General features: G+C 47.6%; 1 long non-coding RNA gene across 1 annotated transcript; it reads left to right on the forward strand.

Moving 5' to 3' along the window:
- The first annotated feature begins 9,223 nt into the window (after window positions 1-9,223).
- Window positions 9,224-11,107, forward strand: LOC147343479 (uncharacterized). Its single transcript, XR_015156405.1, has 2 exons — window positions 9,224-9,374; window positions 10,878-11,107. It is a non-coding gene; the product is annotated as an uncharacterized LOC147343479 (long non-coding RNA).
- Window positions 11,108-15,096: the final 3,989 nt, after the last annotated feature.

A 15,096-nucleotide genomic window follows, 5' to 3' on the forward strand; every position in this document is an offset into this window, starting at 1 on the left:
TTGAATGGAGAAGACAGTGGAAAGCCCACTCTAGTATTCTTGCCTGGAAAATCCCAAGGACGGGGAGCCCGGTGGGCTACCTTCTGTGGGGTCGCAAAGAGTTGGACATGATTGATGCTACTTAGCAGCAGCAGCAGCAGCATCCTTGAAAACCCAGACTCCCAACCCTATACCTGAACAAAAATAAAAGCCTAGGTCCCCCATGCATTCTCTCCCTACCTGACACCATGGTAGGGAGAGTGTGCTGTGTAAGTTTTAGGTCTCCTAAGCAAAAAGCCTCTATTTTTCTCTGTTTTTGAAGCTTCCTGAGTGCATCAGAGCCACATCATAGTAGGAAGGTGTGCTGTGTAAGTTTTAGGTCTCCTAAGCAAAAAGCCTCTATTTTTTTCCTTTTTACAGAGCTTGCTGAGAACATCAGACCCACAGGGGGCAGTCTGACCACAACACTGGTGATTCAGAGGCTGAGAATAGCATAAAATAGTGCAGGACACCCTGGGCTCCCCTTGCCACCCCAGTGGTGCCTGCAGCTCCCTGCTGCAGAGGCCACATGCATAATCTGAGCCCAGTAAATGACCAAGCCCTCCTTGGTTCTCGGTGTTGGCTCCACACTCACTGAGGCAAAAGACTTCATGCAGTACCTGTCAGGAGCCAAACACGGACAAGTTCGTGGTCCCTTCCCCCTCCCAGAGTTCACTGTTGTTGTTCTTGTTATTGTTCAGTTGCTTTCCCAGTCATGTCTAACTCTGTGACCCCACGGATTGCATCACTCCAGGTTCCTCTGTCCTTCACTATCGCCCCGAGTTTGCTCAAATTCATCTCCATGAGACTGTGATGCCATCCAACCATCTCATCCTCTGCCACCTCCTTCTCGTGCCCTCAATCTTTCCAAGCATCACGGTCTTTTCCAATGACTTGGCTCTTTGCATCAGGTGGCCGAAGCATCAGAGCTCCAGTATTAGGCTTCCAATGAATATTCTGGGTTGATTTCCCTTAGGATTGACTGGTTGGATCTCCTTGTAGTCCAAGGGACTAATGCCCACCATTCAGTGAAGATGAGGGTAAATGTTATTTAAAGGTAAACTACAATGAAAAACCATGTGAGTTGAGAACTACTGGCATTAAACTATGGGAACTTATCAGAACTACTGGAATACAAAGCCAGAGGTCCTTGCACTGCTGAGAATGTGTCCTGACCCCACCACCCAGATTCCACAGAGTTCTCCAGACGAGATGAGCAGGAGAGGGTCAGAGAGGAGGAGGGGAGGGGGTCAAGGTCACTTGGGGCTGGATGGGGCCATCCCAGAGTTTGACAGGGATTTGGGTTCCAGCTGGACACTCAGGATCTGTGCTCCTCACTCTGTGCAAGCTCTGCTTCAGTTGAAAATTGGCAAAGACAAAATGCAGGGTTTGTAATAAAAAGAGCCCTTTAGGTCTCATTTTAAAATGGATACATGGGCCGGACAGGAGGGATGGAGGACCACTCCCAGGTGTCCTCTCACCTCTAAGGGACCACAAATGCTGTCCATCTCAAAGCTCCTCACGGCTGGAAACCCACAGTGTGAGGGAAAGGGAGACAAGACAGAGAAGAGCGAACCTGAGAACCTCCCTGTGGTGCTTCATCTCACGTACAGACGCGGCTGGGCCTTGCTGCCTGGATATTTGGCCAAATGTCATTCTGGATGTTCCTGTATGGATGTTTGGAAATGAGACCTATATTTAAATTAGTGGACTTTGGTAAAGCAGGTTATTATTACCCCTGAGTGACATGGGTGGGCCTCATCCAATCAGTTGAAGGCCTGAACAAAGACTGACTTCCCCCCAAAGGGAAGGAATTCTGCCGGCAGCCAGCCTTCAGATTTGAACTCCAGCATCAGCTCCTCCCTGAGTCCTGCTGGTCTACCGCACTGGCACTGGATCTGTTTGTTTGTTTGGGGACTTGCCAAAACGTTTATTAGTTTGGGGGCTTACTTTCATAATGGTGTGAGATGATTCCTTAAAGAAATGGGCTATTTCTCTGGAGAACCCTGACTGGCTCACAACCAAATCTGGACAAGTGAAGAGGAAAAAGATGGAAACACCCCCAGAAAGCCCCACAGGGATGGGCTGTGGGTGTCTACACTCTGAAGTAACTTTTCCTGGGTTGCAGAACCTTTTGAGAACACACCACCCCCGTCACCCCTTCACCTGCCACACACACAGATACAAGACAGTCTTGGACAATTTCAAAGTTTCTTCACCAAAACTGGCCACAAACTGCAGCTGAAGTTGCCTTAGATGATGTGGACCACGTATTTTTGCAACCCTGCAATAACTGACACAGAGACACAGTTGGTGGGAGAAATGAACAGAAGCTAAGAAACACAGAACAAGAAGGGCAGTCCCAAATGCCAGGGCTGGGAAGCCGGGAGTGGGGTTGGGGGTGGGCAGAGGACAGGGGAGTCCGGGGAGGCTCAGGGGGCAGCCACTCCCGGGGAGCACAGGGCTCAGGGAAGAGCTTCCCCGGAGACCCTGGGTGATGATGGCGGGTTTCTGGGAAGCCCCGCTGACCGGCGGCCACGTGGTGTCCATTGCTTCCTTCCTCCCATGGTCCATCAGAAGAGACCTCCACCCCCAAGCCCCTCTGAGCAAAGTAGACAGAGCTCCCGTTTCTAAGGTCTTACCTCCTGCCTGAATCTGCTGGGTAAAATAAGTGAGGTGGTACAGGCAGCTCACTGGAACCACCGTCTATACAAGCTTGAAGCCGGGTTACCTCTCCTTTAGCAGTTTCCTCTCCACAAGATGAGACAGCCTGAGGATATAGAAAGAGGGTGAGAAAGAGGAGGGGAGGGAAAGGGAGGGAAGCAAAAGGAGCCAGAGCGACGGAAACCTGCTCATAGAACCTGCATCACTGCCCCTGAAACATGCAGGAAAATAACAGGAAAGCTCGAAGGGACTGGGATCTTCAGCAGAACTAAAGCAAGGGGCATCATTCAGGAACATGCAGCTCCAGGAGAGAACAGGAATGTTGCCAAGGTGAAGGGAGTTGTTTACCTGAGTATATTCAGGGTTACAATATTATCTCAGGAACAAAGGGCACACCCTCAAAGACAAGAGCTTGGACCCCACAATTCAGCATTTAAAGAAAAAAAAAAGGACTGTGATGGGACTGTATACTGCCCTCCTACAGTACACACCTAAGGAACCAGGCAAAACCTGTGAAACTACTGATTCAGACTCTGGCACAAGCAGTCCAGGACTGTAATTGAGGAGAGAAGAAAACAAGTGAGGTGAGGGACTTCCCTGGTGGTCTGGTGGCTGGGATTCTGTGCTCCCCACGCAGGAGGCGTGGGTCCACCCCTGGTCAGGGAACTAGATCCCACATGCCACAACTGAGATCCTGCCTGCCATGATTAAGGTCCAAGACAGCCAAATTAATGAATTAGCTAAATAAATATTATGTGCTTAATCATTTATAAAAAAAAGAAAAGAAAACAAGTGAAGTGAGACTTCTGACATCTCCAGCCTCTACAGATTTCCAGGCCTAAAGCTCAGGCAACAAGAACCCAAACAGACCAACAATTCTTGAGTTGAGTTGAAGAGAGTGGGGTCAAAGTTCAGACAGTGCAGGCATCTTCACTTCTGGATAGAAAACCAGCAATGGGTGTCAGGATCAGGGGTGTGTGCCTGTGTGCTAAGTCGCTGTAGTTGTGTCGGACTCTGCTACTCTGTGGACTGTGGAGGTGCTGACCCTTTGTGGACTGTAGCCTGCCTGTGTAGCCTGCCTAAAAACTCTGTGCTTTTCATTCAATTCTAAAACTGCTCTGAAAAATGAAGTCTATGATACTAGATGGAATTTTGGTTCAGCTTGATGGGATAAAGTGTGATGCTAAGATTCTAGACCCTATTTTAAGGAGACAGATGGTCCTTTCAGTAAAAAAAAAAAAAAAGAATCAGATATAAACTAACTATAAAAAACCCACTTGAGACATCAAATAAAAAGGCAAGTGGATTTAAAATGAAAGGATGGAAACAGATCTGCTGTGGTCATTGTTTAGACCCTCAGTCGTGTCCAACACTCTTGAGACCCCCATGGAATCATCCAGTCAAGATTACTGCAGTGTGTTGCCATGCCCTCCTCTGGGGAATCTCCCCGACCCAGGGATCAAAACCATGTCTCTGCATCTCCTGCATCTCAGGCAGATTCTTTACTGTTGAGCTGACAGATATGCTATGGAAACATAATTTAAAGAAAACATGGTAGGCTGTATTGGTTAATTGACAGGCTTCCTGGTGGCTCAGATGGTAAAGAATCTGCTTCCAATGCAGGAGACCTGGTTTGATCCCTGGTTTGGGAAGATGCACTGGAGGAGGTCATGGCAACCCACTCCAGTATTCTTGCCTGGAGAATCCCCATGGACAGAGGAGCCAGGCAGGCTACAGTCTATGGGGTCACAAAGGGTCAGACATGCCTGAGTAACTAAGCACAGCACAATCAATTAACTTTTAGGACAAGGACCAGATATAGAGAGGGGTAAGGAAAGATATAAACATCTGAATGCAGAGTTCCAAAGAACAGCAAGAAGTTATAAGAAAGCCTTCTTCAGCGATCAATGCAAAGAAATAGAGGAAAACAACAGAATGGGAAAGTTAGGGATCTCTTCAAGAAAATCAGAGATGCCAAAGGAACATTTCATGCAAAGATGAGCTTGATATAGGACAGAAATGGTATGGACCTAACAGAAGCAGAAGATATTAAGAAGAGATGGCAAGAATACACAGAAGAACTGTACAAAAAAGATGTTCACGACCCAGATAATCACGATGGTGTGACCACTGACCTAGAGCCAGAAATCCTGGAATGTGAAGTCAAGTGGGCCTTAGAAAGCATCACTACGAACAAAGCTAGTGGAGGTGATGGAATTCCAGTTGAGCTATTCCAAATCCTGAAAGATGATGCTGTGAAAGTGCTGCACTCAATATGCCAGCAAATTTGGAAACTCAACAGGAGCCACAGGACTAAAAAAGGGCAGTTTTCATTCCAATCCCAAAGAAAGGCAATGCCAAAGCATGCTCAAAGTACTGCACAATTGTACTCATCTCACACGCTAGTAAAGTCATGCTCAAAATTCTCCAAGCCAGGCTTCAGCACTATGTGAACCGTGAACTTCCTCATGTTCAAGCTGGTTTTAGAAAGGGCAGAGGAACCAGAGATCAAATTGCCAACATCCGCTGGATCATAGAAAAAGCAAGAGAGTTCCAGAAAAACATCTATTTCTGCTTTATTGACTATGCCAAAGCCTTTGACTGTGTGGATCACAATAAACTGTGGAAAATTCTGAAAGAGATGGAAATACCAGACCACCTGATCTGCCTCTTGAGTAATTTGTATGCAGGTCAGGAAGCAACAGTTAGAACTGGACATGGAACAACAGACTGGTTGCAAATAGGAAAAGGAGTACGTCAAGGCTGTATGTTATCACCCTGTTTATTTAACTTCTATGCAGAGTACATCATGAGAAACGCAGGAATGAAAGAAACACAACCTGGAATCAAGATTGCTGGGAGAAATATCAATAACCTCAGATATGCAGATGACACCACCCTTATGGCAGAAAATGAAGAGGAACTCAAAAGCCTCTTGATGAAAGTGAAAGTGGAGAGTGAAAAAGTTGACTTAAAGCTCAACATTCAGAAAACAAAGATCATGGCATCTGGTCCCAGCACTTTATTGGAAATAGATGAGGAAACAGTGGAATCAGTGTCAGACTTTATATTTCTGGGCTCCAAAATCACTGCAGATGGTGACTGCAGCCATGAAATTAAAAGATGCTTACTCCTTGAAAGGAAAGTTATGACCAACCTAGATAGCATATTCAAAAGCAGAGACATTACTTTGCCAACAAAGGTTCGTCTAGTCAAGGCTATGGTTTTTCCTGTGGTCATATATGGATGTGAGAGTTGGACTGTGAAGAAGGCTGAGCACTGAAGAATTGATGCTTTTGAACTGTGGTGTTGGAGAAGACTCTTGAGAGTCCCTTGGACTGCAAGGAGAACCAACCGGTCCGTTCTAAAGGAGATCAGCCCTGGGATTTCTTTGGAAGGAATGATGCTAAAGCTGAAACTCCAGTATTTTGGCTACCCCATGTGAAGAGTTGACTCACTGGAAAAGACTCTGATGCTGGGAGGGATTGGGGGCAGGAGGAGAAGGGGACGACAGAGGATGAGATGGCTGGATGGCATCACTGACTCGATGGACATGAGTCTGAGTGAACTCCGGGAGTTGGTGATGGACAGGGAGGCCTGGCGTGCTGCGATTCATGGGGTCGCAAAGAGTCGGACACACGTGAGTGACTGATCTGATCTGATCTGAGAAGGAACTATGATCAAGACAATTTATTTTCCATCAGAAAAATCCTATGCCTGGGTGCCAGCCAGGGGTTTTGTCTCTCGAGGCAGCCTCCATGGCTTTGCCGAGCCTCAGATGCCAGATTGTGAGCCACAGCGGGGGACCTGAACAGGACTGAAGCTCCAGGGGCTCCTTCAGGATGGGGTCCTCCTGGATCCCCACATTTCTAAAGGGCTTGGAGTTCTACTCAGAGCTGTATGGCAAGTTCCATCCTGAGATTTAGCGTTTCGTCTCTCCGACACTGAGATGGACGGATGTTACTAAGTGAGGAATGTTACTTGGTGATGGAGGTCCCCCTCAACCCAGTGAAGGGGTCCCCACTGCTGGGCCTGCTTCGTGATACTAGGCTGGGTGATGCGTTTAGTGGCAGCATCATTCTCCCACTCTGTCTCTGATGAAGGGAAACAGAGCACCCATCTGCCCATCATGTGTCCCACTGAGATTTCATGAGACAGGTGTGTGATTGTGTTGCAGAGAATTAATAAAAGTTTTTTTCCCCTCTTTCTTTCTTTTTTCCCTTTTCTGTCTTTCTCCACTTTAACTGTTCCTAACGTACATTCTGTATGGATAACCAAGTTTCTTCTTTGCAGAAGACTAAACTATTATGCGAACTATACCTGACACCTATGGCTCTCCATTTCTGCAGGAGCCACATTCTGCATCTATTATCCTTTTACTTATTCTAGCCACATCCTGATACTTAACTTTATCGCATCATAAACCTCCCCTTGTAGTTTGTTTTTCCCTTCCTTTGCTCTATGTTACCTCATGTTGATGGTTATCTTTATGGTCCACTCTCTTTGGAAGCCATCCCATAGTGGTTTGCTTTCCCCCTTTTGTATTAAAGGAAGAAAGTCACCAGGAAATCCCCAAAGGACAATGGACCCAACCACCGGGACCAACTGCCAGACCCAAATACCTAGCTACCTGACAATGGCCTATTGACTGTTTCCCAACAGTGCAAAAGAGAGAATTCAGGACTCCTACACCTTTTGTCCCGTATCTCCAAGCCCTGACTGTAAGCCCTGACTGTATGATTCCCTGGATTCCCAATGGAGGGGAGACAGGCTCCTTGAGGCAGGGCCCTATCGTGTTCTCCCTTCTGCCGGCTTAATGATTAAAGCCATCTTTCTGTGTCCTCCAAACTCTGTCTCCACAATTTTTATTCAGCTCTGGTGGACAAAGAAAACCAAGATTTTGGTGGTGACTGTGGCTAGCCTGTGTGGGGATCAGGTCGGGACCACTGGGTCTCTTCCCTCAGTGCACCAGGGGCCAGAAAGAAAGAGCGTGGCTGTCTCTGCAGATGCTGGGAGTCAGCAAGTCTTGCCCAGGGAGTGAAACTGCCTCTGATCGAGTTAGTCCCTTTTTGGGCCTGAAACAGCCTTTCATGGAAATAGTGTATGTGTTAGTTGCTTAGTCGTGTCCGACTCTCTGCAACCTTTTAGACTGCAGCCCACCAGGCCCCTCAGTCCATGGGACTCACCAGGCAAGAACACTGGAGCCGGTTGCCATTTCCTTCTCCAAAAGGAACTATCAGTTCAGTTCAGTTGCTCAGTCGTGTCCGACTCTTTGCGACCCCATGAATTGCAACATGCCAGGCCTCCCTGTCCATCACCAACTCCTAGAGTTCACTGAGACTCATGTCCATCGAGTCGGTGATGCCATCCAGCCATCACATCCTCTTCGTCCCCTTCTCCTCCTGCCCCCAATCCCTCCTAGCATCAGGATCTTTTTCAGTGAATCAACTCTTCACATGACATGGCCAAAGAATTGGAGTTTCAGTCTCAGCATCAGTCCTTCCAAAAATCACCCAGGACTGATCTCCTTTAGGATGGACTGGTTGGATCTCCTTGCAATCCAAGGGACTCTCAAGAGTCTTCTCCAACACCAAAGTTCAAAAGCATCAATTCTTCGGCACTCAGTTTTCTTCAGAGTCCAACTCTCACATCCGTACATGACCACTGGAAAAATCATAGCCTTGACCAAATGGACTTTTGTTGGCAAAGTAATATCTCTGCTTTTCAAATGCTATCTAGGTTGGTCATAACTTTCCTTTCAAGGAATAAGCATCTTTTCATTTCACAGCTGCAATCACCATCTGCTGTGATTTTGGAGCACCAAAAAATAAAGTCTGACACTGTTTCCATTGTTTCCCCATCTATCTTCCATGAAGCGATGGGACCGGATACCATGATCTTAGTTTTCTGTATGTTGAGCTTTAAGCCAACTTTTGCACTCTCCTCTTTCAGTTTCATTAAGAGGCTTTTTAGATCCTCTTCACTTTCTGCTGTTGAGGTGGTGTCATCTGCATATTTGAGGTTATTGATATTTTCCCCTGCAATTTGATTCCAGCTCATGCTTCTTCAAGCCCAAAAGGAACTATAGAAATAAAGAAAGTGAAGTCTCCCAGTCATGTCTGACTTTCTGCAACCCCATGAACTGTAGCCCACCAGGCTCCTCCATCCATGGAATTTTCCAGGCAAGAGTACTGGAGGGGGGTGCCATTTCCTTCTGCACAGGAAAACAGTGGGCAGATTCAAAGCCCTGGAAGGGCGAGGGTGGAGCTGGGGAGCAGGTAAGCGAAGGTGCAGCAAGAAGTCTGTGCCCCTGCCAGGGAAAACAGGCAAGTCTGTGCCGCTTGCCACACCCCTGCCCATCAGCTGAACTGACTGCCAGGGAGAAGTTTGTGGTTAAAAGGGCAGCAGGAAAGCTTTTCCTGGCCTTTCCACAGCCTCATTAGCATACAAGTGACTGCCCCTGCTTTGTGCTATAAAGGACACTCCCATGACACACAGGGAAGAGGCTCAGTTAACCAGTTCCTAATAACCAAATCCACAGCCAGTGCAGAATTCCTCCCGGAACCTGGGACCTTTATAAAGCGGCAAGCGCAGCCTCTTCTCCATTGTCAGCCGCAGAGCTCGGGACGCCAGCATGAGGCTCCATCACCTGCTCCTCGCGCTCCTCTTCCTGGTCCTGTTTGCTGGGTCAGGTGAGCTCATGGCAGCCCCAGGGGGAGCCGCAGGCTCTCTCTCCTGTTTCTACCTCCTTCTGTCCTGCTACCCCCATCTACACGTGGTCAGACTAAACCCACCATATTTGATGCTTCTGAGAAGCCAGCGCTGAGTCCTTCAGAAGGAAGAGGGGGCTGAGAACTGCCCTGCAAAATACCTGGTTGTTTCTAAGCCATTGTAGTGAGTCAAAGCTTCTGAGCCTGTCTCCTCATTGGTTTCATGAGGAGTAAACAAAAGATGCCTCAGTTAAGTGACTCTCCTTTTTTTCTTTTCATAAAAGCAAGAAATTTGATTTTGTCCCATGACAGAAGCACAGTATGTCACTGTATAAATCTCTCTATCTGAAGGGTGGCAGCTCTGGGTGACCAGAGAAGTCCAGAAGAGAGTCAGCCCGAGCATGGGCTTCAGGAGCTGCCCTTGGGATGCTCCGTGCTCAGTCTCCTCAGCAGGAAGGTCCTCCAGGACACGTCGCTGATGCTCCCATGGCTCCATAGATGGGAGGCAGCACATTCAAAGCAGTGTGCAGGATCGGCTGTCTGATTTTCATCTTACCCTTGATATTTCCTGAAATAGGATGAAAATAGGTAGGAAGGAAGGAGGGAGGGAGAGAGGGATGGAGGGAGAGGATGTGGAGACTGAGACCTGAGACAACTGATTAGATGTCAAAATCAAGTTGAAAAGGCCTTGTCTGATTAGTGTTGTTTATGACTGTAACCCAACTCTTAGCACAGTGGCAGGAAGCGAGGACAGGGGTGTAAGGAATGTGGCCTCTCAGTGCCCGGGGCCTGGGTTCAATCCCTGGGCGGGGAACTAGAGAGGGACCAGAGGTACCTTGTGGTCAAGAGGAAAGAGGCATGTGAGGAAGACAGGAAGGCGGCTGGTCAGGAGGAAACCACAAAGGGAGGACAAGAGGGGCTACTCGCACCAGCGCTGAGTGCGTTCTGAATCAGCAGAGACGATGATACAAAACTTTTTTTTCTGAGCCATTGTCACTGTCAGCTGTAAGTTACTTTGAGAGTAAGTTCTCTTTAAACGGTTCTTACACTTTTAGCTGCATCTTTTCCTCCTATCTCAGCTCCACTACTTGACTGACTCCATGAGTTGGAAAACTAAACGGTGAAAATAGAACCCGTGGGGGGCTTCTGACTCCTGGCGGGAAGGTGAATGTAGCAGAGCTTCCCAGTCTTTGCCCTCATGGTGGAGCTGACCCCGCACACAACCGGGGTCCTCACACCCCAGTCCTTCAGCCTGTGGTTCTGAAAACGTGAGGGTCCACCAGAGCCTGGGCACGGTCAGTGTCTGTCTGGAAGCTGGTCTACGGGGTCCTGGACTCATATCTTGTTGTCATGAGGCCGTGTGCGCATCTCAGCACAGAAAGCCCCAGGGCCTCGCTCAGAGGGGACACAGTGGGCCTTCTCGAGATGCCGCTTTCCTGCTGACACGTTTTTCCCTCTTTGTTCTCTTTTTACGATTTACTCAAGGAACAAGTGGTCCTCTAAGCTGCCGTAGGAAAGGAGGCATCTGTATTCTGATCAGGTGCCCTGGACCCATGAGACAGATTGGCACCTGTTTCGGGCGCCCAGTAAAATGCTGCAGGTCGTGGTAGAAGAAGGCGAAGATGCGGCCGGGACCTAAGCGGAGACAGAAACTGTGCCCTTCGACAGAACGTCTAAAATTTAAACCAGAATAAATTTTGTTCAAAGTTAAAGAATCTTGCCCACTGGTCATTGAGGTTGTTGTGTGGTGTCTGATCCCAGGCGAATTCCGAAATCCCTGAGGATACTCTCTGAGCTCCCCACGCGAACCATTGGGGAATCGTGGTGGGGTGCCTTGTGCTCCCACGGGTGTGACCCCCTGTTCCTTGGGGGCCTGACCTTCCCCAGCCCCTCTGTCTGCCGTCCTTCCTGCTTCCCAGCCCAGGGCACCCTGTCCTGCCCCGCGTCTCTCCTCAAACATGCACCCCAGGGGTCCAGAATCACCAGCACACCAGTCCTGTACGAAAGCCCCCGGCCCCGCTCCAGGAGGAAACCCCCCTCCCCTGTCCCCTGCAGCCCTCACGTCCATTTGGTTTCTGCTTCTTATACCTGCCTTGTGCCCACTGGATACACTTCTGATTACCTTTTGGGCTATAAGATCTCTACAGACATGGACTTGTCCTATTCCTCTATGTGCTGGGCATTGAGATGAGGCATTGCTTCACAAATTGTCATCAACTGAATGACAGAGTTGACATGAACAAAGCATGTTTCTCTGTGTGTACATGATATGATGCAACTAGATGCTATGGAAAAACAAGTCCTGTGGAAAGCACAATTCAATGAAGACAACACAGCACAGAACACAGAGACCGCAGAGGGCAGGGCGAGCAGGCTGACCTCAGCCTGCTTGCAGTTTCTTCAGAGGGTTTGCTAGTTAAACCAAGAGCCTTGCTGGTGCACGCTGTATGTATGAGCAGCTCTCTGGTCTTTGCACTAACTCTTCCCTCAGTGCAAGCTGAGGTCACCAAGGGGATGGTGTTAGGAGACAGGGCCTTTGGGAGGTGATTTGGTCATGAGGGTGGGACCCTCCTGGGTGGAATGAGGGCCTTTTTGAAAGAGACCCCAGAGAGATGGCTCACCCCTTGTGCCCTCTGAGGACACAGGGAGAAGACCACCATCTACCAGCCACCTGCTCTGTCTTGATCGTGGAGCTCCAAGCCTCCAAAACTGAGATGTAAGCGTCTGTTGTTAGTAAGCCACCTATTACAATACCACATGTAAAATAGATAGCCAGCAGGAATTCGCTGTGTGACTCAGGGAACTCAAACAGGGACTCTGAGACCAGCTAGAAGGGTGGGATGGGGAAGGAAATGGGATGAAGTTTCGGGAGGGAGGGGGCATGGGTGAACCCATGGATGATTCTTGTTGATGTATGACAGAAAACCACGAAATTCTGTAAAGCAATCATCCTTCAGTTAAAAAACAAAGTGCAAAAAAAGAGCCACCTGGCCTATCGTGTTTCTGTTTCAGTAGCCTATAAGGGCAGACACATGACAAGAGAGAATTGCAGCACAGGTGGAATTAAGGTACCTAATCATTCAGCCTTAAGATAGGGAAATGACGTGGAGTCTGGCTGTGCCCAATGCCATCTCATTACAAGGAGCCTTAGAAGTGGAGGAGGGATGCAGACCAGTGTCAGAGATGCATGCTGAGAGGCTAAACCAGCCTCTCATCAGCTCACACTGATGTGCAGAGGCCATAAGCCAAGGAGGGCAGGCAGCTTCTAAGCGTGAGAAGGAAGGAAGCCTCCAGAAGGAACGGCATCCTGCTGACACAGTGATTTGAAGCCAATGAGATCCATTTGGGACTTTGGATCCTCAGAACCACAATAACAAGTATGTGTTCCTTTAAGCCACGTAGCTTGTGGCAATTTGCTACAGCGGCAACAGGAAATCAATACAGCAGTAGCTTAAAATCGTGCCTTGAGCCTAAAATTATCAGCTCAAAAGAGACAAACCTGCGTGTGTTTAATGGAGGAAAAAAATGATAACAGCTGTCAACATTTTACTCAACTTTATATTTCTTTTTTCACAGAAATGCCCATGGTGTATCTGCCAACTCTTCTTCATCTCGAAGGTTGTATTTGGGACTCAGTCTTACACCTCATATATCTTGTATCCCTTTTATCCTTTATTTTTAGTTTGTTTTATTTTCATGGAATATTTATCTGCCATTAAGTGTGGTTTCGGAGAAGGCAATGGCGACCCACTTCAGTACTCTTGCCTGGAAAATCCCATGGACAGAGGAGCCTGGTAGGCTGCAGTCCGTGGGGTCACTGAGTCGGACACGATTGAGTGACTTCACTTTCACTTTCATGCTCTGGAGAAGGAAATGGCAACCCACTCCAGTGTTCTTGCCTGGAGAATCCCAGGGACGGGGGAGCCTGGTGGGCTGCCATCTATGGGGTCACGCAGAGTCAGACATGACTGAAGCGACTTAGCAGCAGCAAGTGTGGTTTGTGGTACTGTTTATATTAAATTTTTATCATAGTCTTTGTTGGGATTTCAGTTTTTAATTTCTACTTAATTTTAAGTTTCATTCTTGTATCTGTTGATGTTTTATTGCCTTAACATTTCTGGGTGTCATGTTGGACTCCTGCATGGGAGGAATGCTCGTGTCATTTCAGCACCGGGAAGATGATGGCTTTCCCATGTGACTCATGAGCTCATGCTCTGGTCCAAGGCCAGCCTTTCCACCTGGGTCCTGGGTCTCATTTCTCATGTTTACTCAGGAGTGACACCCAAACCCTCTCTACCTCTTGCCCCTGTCTAGTGCAGCTACAAAAACTAAAAGCAGAGACTTCCCTGATGGTCCAATGGTTAAACTCCAGCTGCCAGTGCAAGGGGCATGGGTTCATCCCTGGTCAGAGAACTAAGATCTCATATGCTACAGTTCAGTTCAGTTGCCCAGTCATATCTGAGTCTTTGTGAACCCAAGGAATGCAGCATGCCAGGCCTCCCTGTCCATCAACAACTCCCGGAGGTTACTCAAACTCATGTCCATCAAGTTAGTGATGCCATCCAACCATCTCATCCTCTGTCATCCCCTTCTCCTCCCACCTTCAATCTTTTCCAGCATCAGGGTCTTTTCAAATGAGTTACTTCTTCCCATCAGGTGGCCGAAGTATTGGAGTTTCAGCTTCAGCATCAGTCCTTCCAATGAATATTCAGGACTGATTTCCTTTAGGATGGACTGATTGGATCTCCTTGCAGTCTAAGGGACTCTCAAGAGTCTTCTCCAACACCACAGTTCAGTGGCATCCATCCTTCAGTGCTCAGCTTTCTTTATAGTCCAACTCTCACATCCATACATGACTACTGGAAAAACCATAGCTTTGACTAGATGGACATTTGTTGGCAAAGTAATGTCTCTGCTTTTTAATAAGTTGTCTAGGTTGGTCATAGCTTTTCTTACAAGGAGCATGCGTCTTTTAATTTCATGGCTGCAGTCACCATCTGCAGTGATTTTGGAGCCTAAAAAATAAAGTCATCTATTGCTTCCACTGTTTCCCCATCTATTTGCCATGAAATGATGGTATCATAGACCATGATTTTAGTTTTTGGAATGTCGAGTTTTAAGTCAGCTTTCTCCACTCTCCGCTTTCACCTTCATCAAGAGGCTCTTTTGTTCCTCTTCACTTTCTGCCATAAGAGTGGTATCATCTGCAATCTGAGGTTATTGATATTTCTCCCAGCAATCCTGATCCAGCTTGTGTTTCATCCTGCCTGGCATTTTGCATGATGAACTCTGCACAGAAGTTAAATAAGCAGGGTGACAATATACAGCCTTGACTTACTACTTTCCCAGTTGGAACCAATCTGTTTTTCCATGTCTGGTTCTAAGTGTTGCTTCTTGAGCTGCATACAGGTTTTGCAGGAGTCAGGGCAGGTGGTCCATCTCCTTCAGAATTTTCCACAGTTTATTGTGATCCACACAGTCAAAGGCTTTAGCATAGTCAATGAAGCAGAAGTAGATGTTTTCTGGAAATGTCTTGCTTTTTCTATGGTGCAACATATGCCAGCAATTTGATCTCTGGTTCCTCTGCCTTTTCTCAATCTAGCTTGTACATATGGAAGCTCTCAGTTCATGTACTGTTGAAGCCTAGCTTGGAGGATTTTGAGCGTTACTTTGCTAACAATCAACAGTCTGCATTGATAATTAA

Source organism: Bos grunniens, chromosome 27 (assembly GCF_055505025.1).
Source record: "Bos grunniens cultivar Pamir isolate PY7600 chromosome 27, Bosgru_T2T1.0, whole genome shotgun sequence".
Classification (NCBI taxonomy): domain Eukaryota; kingdom Metazoa; phylum Chordata; class Mammalia; order Artiodactyla; family Bovidae; genus Bos; species Bos grunniens.